Source organism: Macaca mulatta, chromosome 12, assembly GCF_049350105.2.
Source record: "Macaca mulatta isolate MMU2019108-1 chromosome 12, T2T-MMU8v2.0, whole genome shotgun sequence".
Taxonomy (NCBI): Eukaryota; Metazoa; Chordata; class Mammalia; order Primates; family Cercopithecidae; genus Macaca; species Macaca mulatta.
In genome coordinates, this window is record NC_133417.1 from 137288348 (window position 1) to 137305232 (window position 16885).

At 40.1% G+C, this 16885-nt stretch overlaps 1 protein-coding gene and 1 pseudogene across 8 annotated transcripts in view; both read left to right on the forward strand.

Moving 5' to 3' along the window:
• The window catches only part of DIS3L2 (DIS3 like 3'-5' exoribonuclease 2), a 380688-nt gene that overhangs the window by 91373 nt on the left and 272430 nt on the right, over nucleotides 1-16885 (forward strand). The window lies entirely within an intron of this gene.
• LOC106992766 (protein N-terminal asparagine amidohydrolase pseudogene) lies at nucleotides 3661-8487 on the forward strand (annotated as a pseudogene). The gene has a single exon (XR_013402228.1). The product of XR_013402228.1 is annotated as a protein N-terminal asparagine amidohydrolase pseudogene (transcript).

The window sequence follows — 16885 nt, forward strand, 5'->3', positions numbered from 1 at the left end:
AGGCACAGAGATGCTGTTTTTTGTTCTGGTATGAGAGAAACTTGACTTAAATATGATATCCTAAGCCAGATTTCTTAAAGGCAGGGCTTCAGATGGAGATTTTCACTTAAGTAGTGTATATTTGTGAAAAATTTCTGATCTATACCAAATTACTTAACATTTAATTAGGAAAATCATGGCCCAGATCAAAAGTTAGAATTTGAGAACAGCACTGAGAATGAACTAGTTATAAAGCTGAAAGAAGTTGGGTCAGTGAACTGACCATGTAGCACACAGCTGAGGGAGAAACATTTCAAAATAGGCCCCAGAGGAAGCCAGATCAGGTTTTAGGAGCAAATGTACTGGGGACGATTGGCCATAAGAAGGGATCTCCCTGTGGTGATTTTTGAGAGCATAGGAACCTTTCTAAAACAGGAGTTGGCAAACTTCCTCTGTAAAGGGCCAGATAGTAAATGTTTTAAGCTCTGTAGGCCATACAGTTCTGTCACAACTACTCAACTCTGCCATTGTAACAGGAAAGCAGCCACAGACTTTATGTAAATGAATAACCACAGCTAAGTTTCAATAAAACTTTGTTGACAAAAACAAGTGGATTTGGCCTGTGAGTTATAGTTTACCAACCCCTGATCTAGAGGCATTATCACACTTCATGAAGGACTTCGTTCCTGCCCCAGTAAGGAACCCGGTGAGGCTAGACACAGACGCCTTATTCTCACCCCTTAAGGGCTTGCAAACTCTGCTGGGAAATGTCTCACTATTTAGGCTCCATCTCATAATTCAAGCTTGTAGTTCTTGAGTCTTTTGATTTTAAATCAGAAAATGTTAAGGAGTCTCTATCTCTGTGGGTGTTTGGGTAGTTGACTGGATTCTATATTTTGTTTTTTAGAGTTTTTTCTTTAATAATGTGTATGAATATTGAGCTTACAGCTTATTAACAATTCTATATGTATTTGCTTTAGATCCTTTTCAATCAGATTAGAAATGGATCCTGAAGATTAAGGTGTAAGTAATATTTGTGGAAATAGGAAATTGAATAGGGAGTACATTGTCCATCTTAACTTTCTGGCATGGCTCTCTCTCTTTACTGCTGCTTGTGCCTGCTTCTCATGTACTTCGTCATCCAGTGTCCTGGGGCCTCTACCCTTATGCTTCAGGCGTTTTTGCCATTCTCTTGAGCAGTGAGTAGCATGAATTCGTGTTTGCAGCGATCAGAGAAAAGATAAGTAGTTTTCCACATAGTCCTTTTTAGATGCCAAACTGGCACGATTTGTGTCACCAGAAAAATTTTCAGAGGTACAGGATATAGTAGTACAGACTAGTACCAAGTTAGCTAAAGGTCAGTGCTCTTAGGCAAGTGACAAAGGTTATTTCAAGAGTATAATGCTACAAGTAGGAAGTGAATTCAGAGTCAGAAACCTAAGAGGTTTCTAACAGATTGGAGCATAGAAAATGAGAGTGATTGAGATAAATGGTTTAGAATAGGGGTCCCTAACCACCAGACCATGGACTAGTATTTCGTCTGTTTACAGTCACTCCCCATTGCTCACATCACTCCCTGAGCTCCGCCTCCTGTTAGATCAGCAGCAGCATTAGATTCTCACAGGAACGCTAACCCTATTGTGAACTTCGCATATGAGGGATCTAGGTTGTGTGTTCCTTTTGAGAATCAAATGCTTGATGACCTGTCACTGTCTCCTGTCACCCCCAGATGGAACTGTCTGGTTGCAGGAAAACAAGCTCAGGGCTCCCACTGATTCTACATTATGGGCGAGTTGTATAATTATTTCATTATGTATTACAATGTAATAATAATAGAAATAAAGTGTACAATAAATGTAATGTGTGTGAATCATCCCAAAACCATGCTCCTGGTTTGTGGAAAAATTGTCTTCCATGAAACCGGTCCCTGGTGCCAAAAAGTTGCGGACCGCTGGTTTAGAATGTAGGCTGTCAGCAAGGAAGGGGCCTCATCCACTTATGCAGTGCCTCCTTCAGACTTAGACTGAGTGCCTATTATGAGTCAGGTATAGTCCTATATCTCAGGAATACAGTAAGGCATAAAATAGGGTCCTGATTGTATCTAAACCATGGAACATAGAAAATGACTGCTTGCTCAGTTCTCCCAATGATGGTACTTAAGTAGTGCCATTCCAGATGGAAAGTAGAGCCATAATTTATTATTTATTATTATTTTTTTGAGACAGTCTCACTCTGTCACCCAGGCTGGAGTGCAGTGGCGCGATCTCAGCTCACTGCAACCTCCGCCTCCTGGCTTCAAGCGATTCTCCTGCCTCAGCCTCCTGAGTAGCTGGGATTATAGGCATGTGCCACCACACCCGACTAATTTGTTTTTTTGTTGTTGTTGTTAGTAGAGACAGGGTTTCACCATGCTGTTCAGGCTGGTCTTGACTCCTGACCTCGTGATCCACCTGCCTTGGCCTCTCAAGGTGCTGGGATTACAGGTGTGAGCCACTGCGCCCGGCCATGTAGTCGTTATTTATTACATGTAGTGGATGCCTTGGTGTATGGGGGCTTAATTCTCCTGGGAACTCAGGTTGAGAAAATCAGTCTAGTGGAGCAATAATAGAGTGGTAAGTGCAGTGATAGAGAAAAAGTCCTGGGTGTCATGGGAGTGTGCAATAGGGATACCCAGCTAGCTTACAGAGGGCCAGGGAATGCTTTCTGGAAAGGAATTTTGGGAAGAAATGAAGTCTGAATGGAAAACTGTAAACCATGTGGAGAATAGAGAAGGCTTGATGGAAAAGAGAGACTAACCTTCTCTAAGTCCAAAAAGTTTTAAAAATATAGCTAGAGGGGAGATTTTGAGAAGACTGGTGACCAGAGATAAGGTCTTATCAGCTTCTTACTGGGCACTGACAAAGCCAGATCGCAGTCAGACTGACCCAGTGTCTTACTGGTCTCAGTTTTGTGCTGCTGTAACAAAATACCTGAAACTGGGTGATTTATAAAGAATAGAATAGACATTTATTTTCTCATAGTTCTGGAGACTGGAAAGTCAAAGATGAAGGCACTGGCAGGTTCAACTACCTGGTGAAGGCAGCATCCTCCAGAGGGAAGGAAGGCTGTGTCCTCGCATGGCAGAAAGCGGAACAGCAAGTGGGCCTACCACTCTGTGAAGCCTCTTTTATAAGGGCCTAACTCCCATTCATAAGGGAGGAGCCCTCATGATATCATCACCTTTTAAAGGCCTCATTTTTTTTTTTTTTTTTTTAAACAGAGTCTCGCTCTGTTGCCCAGGCTGGAGTACAGTGGTGCGATTTCGGCTCACTGCAACCTCCACTTCCTGGGTTCAAGCAATTCTCCTGCCTCAGCCTCCCGAGTAGCTGGGATTAGAAGCGCCCACCACCATGCCCAGCTAATTTTTGGAATTTTTTTTTTTTTTTTTTTGAGACGGAGTCTCGCTTTGTCACCCAGGCTGGAGTGCAGTGGCGCGATCTCGGCTCACTGCAAGCTCCGCCTCCCGGGTTCACGCCATTCTCCTGCCTCAGCCTCCGAGTAGCTGGGACTACAGGCACGCACCACCATGCCTGGCTAATTTTTTTGTATTTTTAGTAGAGACGGGGTTTCACCATGTTAGCCAGGATGGTCTCGATCTCCTGACCTCGTGATCCGCCCGCCTCGGCCTCCCAAAGTGCTGGGATTACAGGCGTGAGCCACCGCGCATGGCCATTCACTTCTTAATACCATAACATTGGCGACACCTGAATTTTGGAGGGGACACATTCAAATCATGTTACTCAGTCTCACTGGATGAATGCTATCTAAGATGAGCTGGATACTGTCACGGCACTTGGTGCATGGTCATTTCTTTTCCTTGAAATTATGATGCGCTATCTTTAGTCTAAAAGCACTGCAGTCTCAGGTCCTGTGGGATAAGATATGGTATCTTTTGAAAGTGAGGAGGTTGACCCTGGATATATTGGCTTTGGGCTTTCTGCCTGTCCTCTCTAATACATACTTGGTGTTGGGCGTGGTTTTCCTTTTGGGGTAATTTGGATTATTGCCACTCAAAGTGTGGTCCATGTACTAACAGGATGGAAGAACCTCAGGCCCAAGACCCACTGAATGAGAATCTGCATTTTAACGAGATCCCCAAGTGATTTGTATGAGCATTACATTTTGAGAAGCACTGATGTGGATGAGTAGGTCTTTTTTGCTCTTATGATAAAAATTAGTTTGTCACTATAGAGAAAGGAGAACTTGTATATGACATTATTATAGCTGGTCCTGGAGGAGAGTCATGGGTGCAGTGTAACTTGTTGGGGCTTCAGAGGTTTCAAGTAATGATAACGATTTCCTTGTTTTAGACTCGAGATCCCTCACTCTAACCCTTCACCCCCTTCTCCAGTTAGCTCTAGCAGTTGAAGGATATATTGTTCTTGTAGTTGGAAAAACCCACTGATTAGTTTATTAAAAAGAGATAGATTTTAGAATATCTTGAGTTATTTTTATCCCACTAAGTGTTCTGTAACCTACCTCCTTCCCATTTTGGGGAGATCATTTTATTTATTATTATTATTTTTAAGATGGGGTCTTGCTGTATTGCCCAGGCTGGTCTCAAACCCCTAGGTTCAAGCTGTCCTCCTGCCTCGGCTTCCCAAAATGCTGGGATTACAGGCATGAGCCACCATGCTCAGCCTTGGAGTTCATCTTAATATTAAGTTCAGACAATCATGTCATTTCTGTCTTACTGGACTCCAGCTTCACTCTTTTTTTTTCTGGAAGGGGATTACCTGTTACATTATGTTTAATACATGTTTGTCACAAACTTTCTATTTGAGACCCACTTTTAGTAGCTTTCAGCATAGTTTGAAGTCTTTTTGACAAGTACATTTACAGATTATGGTAGTTATTTCAATATACAGAATTTTTGTATCTTGAAACACTTGAAAGTGTAAAGCACCTCCTCATAACTTGAGTATTACTATTTTTCCATTTGGCCTGTGCTACTGCAAAATGATATGCTAGTGCATCAAGTGGGATTAGAAAGAAAAAGAAGATAGCTGCTCTTTCTATAGTTGATAGTGTAAAGAACTAGAAGAGGAAAATGTAAAGAAAAACAGTCTGGGCCGGGCGCGGTGGCTCACGCCTGTAATCCCAGCACTTTGGGAGGCCGAGGCCGGCGGATCACAAGGTCAGGAGATCGAGACCACGGTGAAACCCCGTCTCTACTAAAAATACAAAAAGTTAGCCGGGCGCGGTTGTGGGCGCCTGTAGTCCCAGCTACTCGGGAGGCTGAGGCAGGAGAATGGCGTGAACCCGGGAGGCGGAGCTTGCAGTGAGCCGAGATCGCGCCACTGCACTCCAGCCTGGGCGACAGAGCGAGACTCCGTCTCAAAAAAAAAAAAAAAAAAAAAAAGAAAAACAGTCTGAAACTTTAAATGACTATATTTGAGGTTTATCAAAAAGATAAACTGTTTTTTAATAAATGAGGCACCTGCATTATCAAAATGATTTATTATTTGTAATTGGAATTATCTTTTCATCCAGACTTTGGTAAGAGGTGGTTAGATTATGCCAAAAAATGATTAACATTTTAAAAAATTGAGATAAAATTCATATAACATAAAATTCACCATTTTAATAATTTTAAAGTATACAGTTTTGTGGTTTTAGTATATTTACAATGTTGTGCAACCCTCACCACCATCTAATTCCAGAACATTATTCACCCCCAAAAGAATCCCTGTGCCCATTAAGCAGTAGTCACTCTCTGTTCGCCTTCTTCCTAGATGCTGGTAACCACTAATCTGTTTTCTGTCTCTATGGATTTTCTTATTCTAGACATTTCATATAAATAGAATTGTACAATATTTGTCGTTTTGTGTTTGTGTTCCTTCACTTAGCATAATGTTTTCAGGGTTCTTCCGTGTTGTAGCATATATCAGTACTTCATTTCTTTTTGTGGCAGAATAACATTCCATGTGTGGGCATGCCACGTTTTGTTATCCTTTCATCAGTTGATGAACATTTGGGTTGTTTCTACTTTCTGGCTATTATGCTGTTGCGAACATTCATGCACAAGGTTTTATATAAGCACATGTTTTCACTTTTTTTGAGTATTTGCGTAGGAGTGGAGTTATTGGGTCACGTGGTGACTCCATGTTTAACAAAAATGATTTTTAAAATAAAGATGACTGAAAGATACTGCCCCCAAACTTTTCTGACCCCAAAGAAATTAGTCTTATGAATATATAAACAAGTTAAGCCCTAAAATTACTTGTTTTCTTTGGCATTTTGTCTACTATATGAGCTGCAGTTGTGTTGCTCCTGTTTCTTTTCACATGCAAGTCACCATTTTGGACATTTCAGAATGGAACCCCTCTATCTCCTAGACTGTGAATTTGATGGTCCTTTGCTGTATTATTTTATGAGTTACTTCTGGAGCATCAACAGTTCTCTCTTAAAAAAAAATCTTGTGGGCACTTAGTAAGAGTTGTGTATGCCCAAAATGTGTTTGCTCCTGTTGTTGAAGGAGGTTGTTTATTATCGTTGTTGTTATAGTGTGTTATTGAATATAGTTTAGGAACTCAAGTAGCTTAGTTACCTAATATAAATACTATTGGTGGGGGCGGCGGGCGGCCCGGGGCTGCGCGGGCCTCCCTGGGCCTGCCTGGGCAACCGCCTCCGCGATGCTGCTGCTTGTCGAGGGGAGGCGAGTGCGGCTGTCGCAGTCCTCGCCCAGGCTGCTGCGTCTGAGGCCACTCTCCTTTGGAGGAAAGAGCCAGACCTCTCAGAGGTCAGTCTGTTCAAGAAGTGGGACCCCAGGGCCTTCTGTGTGTTCAGCAAAGAGAGCTTGCAGTGACCTCCCCGAAGAATGGCTCCATCTCCATTCTGGGTTCTGATGATGCCACTACTTGTCACATTGTGGTCCTGAGGCAAACAGGTAATGGGGCCACGTGCTTGACACATTGTGATGGAACCGACACCAAAGCTGAATTCCCCTTGATCATGAACTCCATAAAATCCTTTTCCGACCACGTTCAATGTGGAAGGCTGAAAGTGCACCTCATTGGAGGCTTCAGTGACGACAGGCAGTTGTCACAAAAACTCACTCATCAACTTCTTAGTGAATTTGACAAGCAAGAAGATGACATTCACTTAGTGACATTATGTGTGACAATTAAATGACTGGGAAGAAAATGAAAACCACTTTCCAATAATATATGGCATTGCTGTCAACATTAAGACTGCAGAGATTTACAGAGCCTCCTTTCAAGATCCAGGTCCGGAGGAGCAGCTGCGTGCGCGCGAACCTTAGCAGGAGGACCAATGATTAGCATTTACGATGCAGAGACAGAACAACTTCGCATAGGACCGTACTCCTGGACGCCATTTCCACATGTGGATTTCTGGTTGCAGCAAGATGACAAACAAATACTAGAGAATCTTTCTACTTCGCCTCTGGCTGAGCCGCCCCACTTTGTTGAATTTATTAGATCTACCTTGATGTTTTTTAAAAAAAATACCCACCTCCAACTAACACACTGTTTCCTGGAAATAAAGCCCTACTCTACAAAAAAAAAAAAAAAAAAAAAAAAAAAAAAAAAAAAAGAATTACTAGGTCAAAAGATAAGAAATTATTCAAATGGATTCTGTGTGCTACCAGGTTGCTGTGGTCTGAATGTATCCCCAGAATTCATATGTTAGAAACATCATCTCAAACGCACCAGCGTTGGCAGATGTGGAGTCTTTTGGGAGGTGTTTAGGTCATGAGGGTAGAGCCCTATTGAATGGATTATAAATAAAAGGGCTTGCAGAATTGGATTTTCTTACTCTTGCCTTTCTGCCTTCTGACTTCTACCTTCTGTCCACATGATGACTCAGCAAGAAAGCCCTCACCAGATGCTGATGCCTTAATCTTGGACTTCCCAGCCTCCAGAACTGGGGAGACAGTCTGGACACAGGGAAAACCTGAGACCAGGTTTTTATCCATTCTTTAATTAAATAATTAAAAGAGATAAACAAATTTGCTTTTATTTCTTTAACTTTTACTTTTTGGCTTTCCATTCATCCTGTGACCTTGTTGATATTTTAAATGTTGGTTTTATCATCTTCAGTATTGTCTGTTTCTCATATGTGTTATTTCTGTGTTTGGCACTTTGCTTTGGGCACAGTGCCACTTGTGTGTGCCTAAGGCTGGATTTGTGTCCTCATGGTATTAACTCTCAAGTTAGGGACATAGACATATTTCTGTAAGCGTACACATCCTTGTTTTGTGCAGACTTTTCTTTCATGCTCATGTTTCTTTTCCTTTTGTTTGTAGCCAGACATTTTGGACCCAATGTCTATTTCTCACTAGTGATGTGGATTCTGCAGTTTGTTTTCTACCCCAGCTTTCTACCAAAGTTGTTCTTTTCATGGTTGTCACTGATTTCCTACCTGTTTTCATTGGTGGTTTTCTTAGTTTTCATTTTCCTTGAGCTTTCTACAGTGATTTAAGACCATTGATTTCCATTTTCTTTGTAATAACCTCTCATTAGTTCCATGGCCTGGTTCTGTTTCTTCTATTCAGTGTGTGTTTTTTTTATTTATTGATTTCTCTCTTTTCTCCACTTAGTTGTAGACACTTCTTTTTTCTTTTTTTGAGATGGAGTCTCGCTCTGTTGCCCAGGCTGTAGTACAATGGCATGATCTCGGCTCACTGCAACCTTTGCCTTCTAGGTTCAAGCAATTCTCCTGCCTCAGCCTCCTGAGTAGCTGGGATTACAGGTGCACCACCACGTCCAGCTAATCTTTTTTTTTCTTTTTCTTTTTTACTTTTTTTTTTTTTTAAGGAGAGATGGGGTTTTGCCACGTTGGCCAGGCTCTCAAAATCCTGACCTCAGGTTTTCCACCCACCTTGGCCTCCCAAAGTGTTGGGATTACAGGTATGAGTCACTGTGCCCAGCCAGTTGTAGACATTTCTTAAGCTTCTAGCCTATGTCTTCTTTTCTTTCTTTACATTCTTTTCCAGATAGGTCTTTATGTACTTTCCTAGTTTAAACTGACACTTCTATTTGGAGGATTTCCACCATCCATTTGTTTATTCGACATTTTTTGATTGGCAGCTTTGTACGTGGCACTGGCCTGGGTCCTGGAGATACAAAGATGAACACACTTTGACTACCCTCGATGAACTTGGAGACCATTGCAGAAATCAGATGTGTAGACAGAGAGCCACATTGCTGTGTGATACGTTTCTTAACCCTGATGTGAACACAGAGATGAAGGAAGTATATGGAGTGGGAGACAATGGCTCTAAGGAAACTTAAATTTCTTGTAAGAGTGACATTTGAATTGCAGTTGGAAAGGAGAGTTTGCAAAATGAAAACTAAGGGGAGAAGAGAATATTTTAGGAAAGGGAACTGTATGTTTAAAGGAAGAGAAGCATGCATGCCTCCCAAGTCTCAACTGGTGAGGGCAGGGGTTTTGTCTTATTTTATTTGTATTCATGGTATTAAGGTAACAACTGGCACCTTTCAAGTTAGATTGGGGTCTCCATTCTAGATCCTTTATTTACTGGCTCTGGGCTTTAGGGGCCTTACCTATAAATGGTGTAAGTTTTTGATAAGGGTGAATGAGCTGTAATCAACTAAAATAGTGTCTGACAAGTAGTAGGTGCTTTTAAAATGTGAGTTTTATTCTTTCATTTTCCTTCTCTATCTAGCCACCTGTTAACTGGCATGCAGTAGGCAGGGAGTAGATACTTGTTGAACAATTTCAGTGTTTCCAAACACCAGAAAAAGATACAGGATTGTTTCTTGTGATATAAACTTTTACGACTAGGAAGACCAAAAGCACAGGATGAATTCACTAAATTTAGTAATCTTACAAAGCAGAAACTTGTTTTCTTAAGAACTAGCTTTAACTGGAAGAGAAAACACAGCAATGAATCAAGTCAGGTCTGCTGGATGTTTGCACATGGGAGCTGGATAATTTTCCCCCCAAATATAAAAGATTGGATATGTTGTTTATAAATATCTTCTATAATATTTCTTCATTAATGTTTATAGTTGATTTTGGGTTTGTTTTCATCTTAGTTTCTTTTTTTTTTTTGAGATGGAGTCTTTTTCCGTCGCCCAGACTGGAGTGCAGTGGTGCGATCTTGGCTCACCACAACCTCCGTCTCCTGGTTCAAGCGATTCTCCTGCCTCAGCCTCCCAAGTAGCTGGGATTACAGGTGCCTGCCAGCATGCCTGGCTAATTTTTTGTATTTTTAGTAGAGACGGGGTTTTGCCACGTTGGTCAGGCTGGTCTCGAACTCCTGACCTCAGGTGATGCACCCGCCTCAGCCTCCCAAAGTTTTGGGATTACAGGCGTGAGCCATTGCACCCAGCCTCCATCTTAATTTCTTTTTGTTTACAGAGTTAAATAAGCTTGTTTGTAGATTTCAGTTGATCCAGGCTGGTCTGTTTTCTCCTTGGGGTCTCAAATACAGTAGTTTAACTATTTCTCAGTTAGTACCAGCTCAGACTAGAGTCTTTTAGGTTTTTATTACCAATGACATTCTTATTCCTTTGTATGACATAAAGGCCTTCCATGACCTGCCCTCTTCCTTCTTGGGCAACTGTATTTCCTTTAGCATACCTGTAATCTTGGGCACCACATACAGAAGGTCTTTGAACGCACCATGCAGCTGCATGCTTACATTTTCTTTTTATACACAGTTTCCTTTGCTTGCAGTTCTCTGCATGTGTCTCTTTCTCTTTCCCCTACTCATCTTTCTAGACTGGTTTCATAGGTTGTTGCCTCTGGGAAGCCTTTCCTTCATATCTTTACAATTGTTATCCAATGCTGCCGTTTTTTTGAATTCAAAAATCTTTAGATGTTTTTCACATATTATAGGGCCCTTTATATTGTCTCTGTTCACATTCCAGTGGCTTTTGATGTTTTCTTCTGGGTGGTATTTGCATCACTTACTATGAATGACTCCCACTATGTGATGATGTTAGAAATGGCAAGTGCCATGTGTTGTTGAGTACCTGTTCTGTGTTAGGCACTCTTCTAGGGCTTTGGTAACATTGCATATTGCAGACATAGATTTCTTTGTGAGATGGACTGAACTATAGTATTTCTTTTTCATTATTCATGTGCTCATTTCTAAATAGACCAGAGCATATTGATTTAATTCATGAGGAGACAATGTTCGGCAACAGATAAAAAGTCAGTTCCTAAATCCAAAGAAAATGAGTAAATTCTTGAATTTGGGTTTTTGTTTATACAACATCCCAACTTCATCTTCAAGGTACTTCTGTTAAGGCTATACAGAATTTAGAAAATATGTTGGTGTCAGTTTTATTATTATGTTAAAAGTAGTTTAAAAGTATACTTTTAAAAATAAAAGCAAGTAGGGTACTTACATGTCTAAAAGGAAACACTGTTTTTCTATACTACTCTCAACGCTTCTGACATAAACTGTGTGGATTTTCCACACCAACCAGTTCTCCTCAGACTCTAATTGGGTGTCCTACATTTTAACTCAGTCCTGACACTATGCAGAGTTAGCACAGACCCCACAGGTTAAGCGCTCATACCACAAGACTGCCCTCCACCCAGGTGCCAGTCACAGTCTGGGCTGCCTGTACTTCTGACTGGCTATTATTTGGGGATTCCCATAGCCCCCTCAGGTTCAGTAATTTGCTATAATGGTTTATAAAACTCAGGGAAACATTGACTTATGTTTACCAGTTTATTATAAAGGATATTGCAGGGAATACAGATGAATAGCCAGATGAAGAGGTACATAGTGCCTCTATGGAGGGGCATGGAGCTGCCACACCCTCTTAAAGTCCTCCACCCTACCAGCATCTCCCTGTGTTTACCAACCCCGAAGCTTTCTGAACTCATTTATGGTTTTTATGGAGGCCACATTACACAGGGGTGATAGATTAAATCATTGGTCATTGAACTCAATCTCCAGCCCCTTGTCCCTTTCTGGAGGTCAGGGGGTTGGGCTGAAAGTTCCAACCCTCTAATCACATGGTTCATTCTCTGGCAGCTGGCCCCATCCTCTAGGAGTCCCTCGTTAGCCTAATCTGAGGTATGTTCGAAAGGGACTTACTACCAATAACAAAAGATGCTCCTCTCACCCCATCACTAAGAAAATTCGTGCGGTTTTTAGGAGCTCTGTATTAGGAACTGGGGATGAAGAACAAGTTTATATTTTTTAATTATTTCATAACATCACAGTATCAGTTAGTGTTTCTTTTCTTCTTCAATGATGCAACAATTCATTCAACAAATATTATTTTGGACCTCTACTGTGTACCAGACAAGAGAACGTATCATTGAATATAACACAGTGTGCTGTCCTCATGGAACATGCAGAAAGTTTATATTGTCTGTTAGGCTAGAATGGATCCATGGAGGCTTATTTTCAAAACCTATTCTGTCTTTATTTAAGAACCATAGAAGATTTAAGTAATACTTTAACATTTGGAAACTATTTTAACAAATGGAAAAGCCAGAAGTGATTTTTACTTTTTTCTGATTTGAAAGGAAAATTCTTTTCTTTTAGCAGAGACCTCTAAATTCATTAGGGAAACAACAACCAACCAGTCATAGTATTATATGCTTAAAGTATGATTTTTGTCATAGAACCAGTAAGTTAAATGGCTTTCCTCAACTCATTCATTTTAGGCTTATTTGACACCTTTTGAGGTATGAAAACTCCAGTGTCAAATGGCTTTACCAGTGAATGCTTCCAAATGTTTAAAACAGGTAAATAACAAAATCTTACAAAACTATTCTGGAGAACAGAAAAATGTTTTATGAGGCCAGCATGCCCTTGATATCAAAACCTGACAAAGATAATACAATATAAGAAAATTGTAGGGAAAGCCCTCTTATAAACACAGATACAAATGCCCTAAATAAAGTAACAGAAAATTGAATCCATAGATATGTAGTAGGTATAATACATTATGACCAGGTAAGGTTTATTCCACTAATGTAAGATTGGAGGATTACTGTTCAAAACTCAAATAATGTAATTCATCATGTTACCAGAAGAAAGGAAAAATCTTATGGTTACTCTAGTTTCTGTAGAAAGTGTTTGATGAAATTAAAGATCCACTCGTGATAAGTACTAGTAATAGAAGAAGACTCTTTCATCTGATAAAGGCTCCTTACAAAAGCCTGCAGTAAACATCATAGCTAGTGCTGAAACGGTGAAAGCTTTCCCCCTGATGATGGGAATGAAGCGAGGATGCTCACTATCATTACTTTTATTCCATGTTATATCATAGACTATAGTTAATGTAATAAAGCGAGAAAAAAGATAGGAGGATTGGGAAAGTAAGACAGTACTCATCATTTTCAGACTAGTTGATTGTATACATGGAGAATTAAAAGGGCTGCTACATACAAAGTCAGCCTACAAAAATTATTTGTATTTCTGTGTATCAACAACAAAGAAAAAATGTTACCCTTTTGTTAGCGTGTAAAAAAGAGTTTTCAAGACCTCAACATTGAAAACGACCCAATGTTTTTATCAAAAGATGCTAAAGATGCTCTAACTAAATGGTCATGGACTATAAAATTTATTATGGTAAAAATATTAATTCTTCCCAAATTGATCGCTGCATTTAACAGAGTCCAAGCCAGCATTCCAGCACTCATTGTTGTGTGTGTGTAGAAAGTAACAAGCTGATTTTAAAAATAGATGACAATGTAAAGGACTGAAATAACCGAGACAATTTTGAAGTACAAAGCTGGAGTTCTTAAACTGCCCAACATCAAGACTTATCATAAGTGAGCACAGTTAAAATGGTATGGTATTTAGTATAAGGAGAGATACATAAGCTGATGAATGGAATAGAAAGTCCAGTAATAGACTCATATATGGTCACTTGATTATGACGAAGGTGACAGTGCAATGCAGTGGAGGAAAGAATGCTCTTTTCAACAAGTGGTGCAAGGCTGATTGGTTATCCACTTGGAGAAAAAAGATGTTGACCTTTATTTTATACCATGCACAAAAATCAATTCTAGGTAGATAAAAAAACCTAAATGTGAAAGGTAGAACAGTAAAGCTTTTCAAGGAAAACGTGGTACCATATTTTCATGACTTTAGGGGCACCAAAAATTTCTTATAAAAACAGGACACCAAAAATAGGCCTGGCGTGGTGCCTCATACCTGTAATCCCAGCACTTTGGGAGGCTGAGGCGGGCAGATTACCTGAGGTCAGGAGTTGGAGACCAGCCTGGGCAACATGGTGAAACCCCGTTTCTACTAAAAATACAAAAATTAGCTTGGCCTGGTGGTGTGTGGCTGTAGGCACAGCTACTCAGGAGGCTGAGGCAGGACAGTCACTTGAACTCAGAAGGCAGAGGTGAGCTGAGATCATGCCCCTCTACTCCGGACTGGGTGACAGAGCAAGACTCCATCTCAAAACAACAACAACAACAACAACAACAAACAAAAAACACCAACCATGAAGGAGAAAAATTAATAGATTGGAGTACATTAAAGAACTCTTCAAAAATACCACAAGGAAAGTAAATATTAATCTGCACAATGGGAAAAGATATATGCAACCAGATATATATTCAACAAAGGACTCCTAACTAGAATTTATAAATAATTCCCTGTTATAATTGAGAAAAAAAAACAGACAACAGATAGAAAAATGGGCAAACAAGTGATGCAGGCCCTTCACAAAAAGCTATCCAAATGGCCAATGCACTTAGGAAAAGATGCTCAGCTTTATCAGTTATCAGGGAAACGCAAGTCAAAAGCAGTACTACTTCACTTCTGCCTGAAGGGCCAAAATAAATAGGTAAACAATACTAACAGTTGGTGAGGTGTAGAGTAACTGGAATTTTCATATACTGCTAGTGGGAATGTCAATAGCTTTGGAAAACTGCTTGGCATCATTTGCTAAAGTTGCTGATATCTTGTGGCCCAGAATTTTCATTCCCAGGTATACGGCCAACAGAAATGGGTACATTTGTACACAAAAAAATATGTCTAGGGATCTTCCTAGCAATATTATATAAAATAGCCCCAAACTGGAAACCACCCAAATCTCAATAGTAAAATGGATATATTGTATGTATATATAATAGAATACGGTCTAGCAGAGAGAATGGATGAACTACAGCAATGTGCAGCAGTTAAGTATGAATCTAATGGCCAAACGCAAAACTACTGATGATTCTACTTATAAGCATAAAACTATAGTTTTATCAGGATATTATTTGTCTTTGAAAGGGCAATAATTGAAAGGGGCAAGAGAAGAGCTTCTTGAGTATTGGTTCTGGCAGGCAGAATTATAAGGTGGCCCTCAAGATTCTCCTCCTTAAATATACACACCATGTATAATTCCCTCACCTTGAGTGTGGGTGGCACCTGTGAATATGATGGAATATCCTTCCTATGAGCAAGTCACAATTTTGGGCAGAGGCAAAGGGCTTTTGCAGATGTTATTGGAGTCCCTAATCAGCTGACTTTAAGTTAACTGTAAGAGAGATTATCCTTGTGGACCTGACCTCATCAGGTGAACCCTTTAAAATAGCAGCCAGGAGTTAGAGATTCTTTGCTGCCCTTGAAGAAACAAACTGCCAGGAGTTTTATAGCTTCAAGAAAACGAATTTTGCCGACAGCCACCCAGGCTTCTGTTAGGACCCTAATTGTTAAACCATAGATGAGACGGCAGCCCCAGCTGACCGACACCTTGATTACAGCCTTGAGATCGCCACTAGAGAACCCAGCTAAGCCATACCGAGATACTCGACCCACAGAAGTCGTAGATAATAAATGTGTCTTGTTTTAAACTGCTAAGTTTGTGGTAAGTTTCTGTGTCGCATAGAAAACTAACATACTAGGTTAGTGTTGTATGTGGGCGTTGTTTATTTGTAAAAAGTCATCATATTATGCATTTATGATTTGTGTATTTTTCTATATGTAGTTAAAAATGAGTTATATTACCCAAAAGTGTTTACTTTAAAACAAGAGAAAAATTAATGGCATTCCTCTGTATTCCCTTTAACCAGTACACAAATATAATCAAATAGTTATGTTGTAATTGCAATGGTCAGTTTGAACACAAGCAGATTTGGTCACAAAAAGTTAAATATTTCTTCCCATAAGTGAACTCACCCTCTGTCCTTGCTGTCATTGACATGTCACTTATATTTTACATCCCCCGCACCATGGTGTCACTATGAGAGTGGTAGAGTCTTGAAGCTGGAGATGTAATGATTTTTCACTTTTCTATTTCAAAGTTGATGAAACTGGGACGTGCCTCAAGTTAAGTATTGAGTAGCAAAGCTAGTACCTCGGTTCTTGAAAGCTCTAATTCTGTGGCCATTTCCTTGTATCATAGAGCTTCTGGAATCCAAAGGAAATACATGCATTTTGGTAGTGGTTTTATCATAGATGCAGTTTGATCTGGGTAGAGGGTATTGAGTGGGGGAGTAACATTCTCTGTTTCTAATTAGAACTAGTAAACCAATTTTGCAGGTTGTGGAAGGTGTATGGGAAAGATTCATTTAGCCACAAATGTCTACTATGCCTAACCTTTATGCTATGCACTGGGATGTCATTGTCACCAATTATCTGTTTTGAGTTTCTGTTTACCACACATGGCTTCTAGCTCTTCCAAATTTTCCCAGAGTCATACTGCTTTACAGCCTTCCTCCTTCTTGAGTCAATAAGAAGTTAGATAATGCCCCTACTTTTCCCAGTGTGGACACAGAACTGGACTCTGTATATGTGTGAGTGGATGTAAATCCAGATTTAAGTCAGTCACTGATCATGAAGAATCCTTGGGTTAAGGCTTCTAGCTGAAATCCTGACTCAGTGATTTAAGAAAGCATTGCAGAATTAAATGTAACAGTTATGGCATGTAGATGCATCTAAACATGTTTCATCCATAAA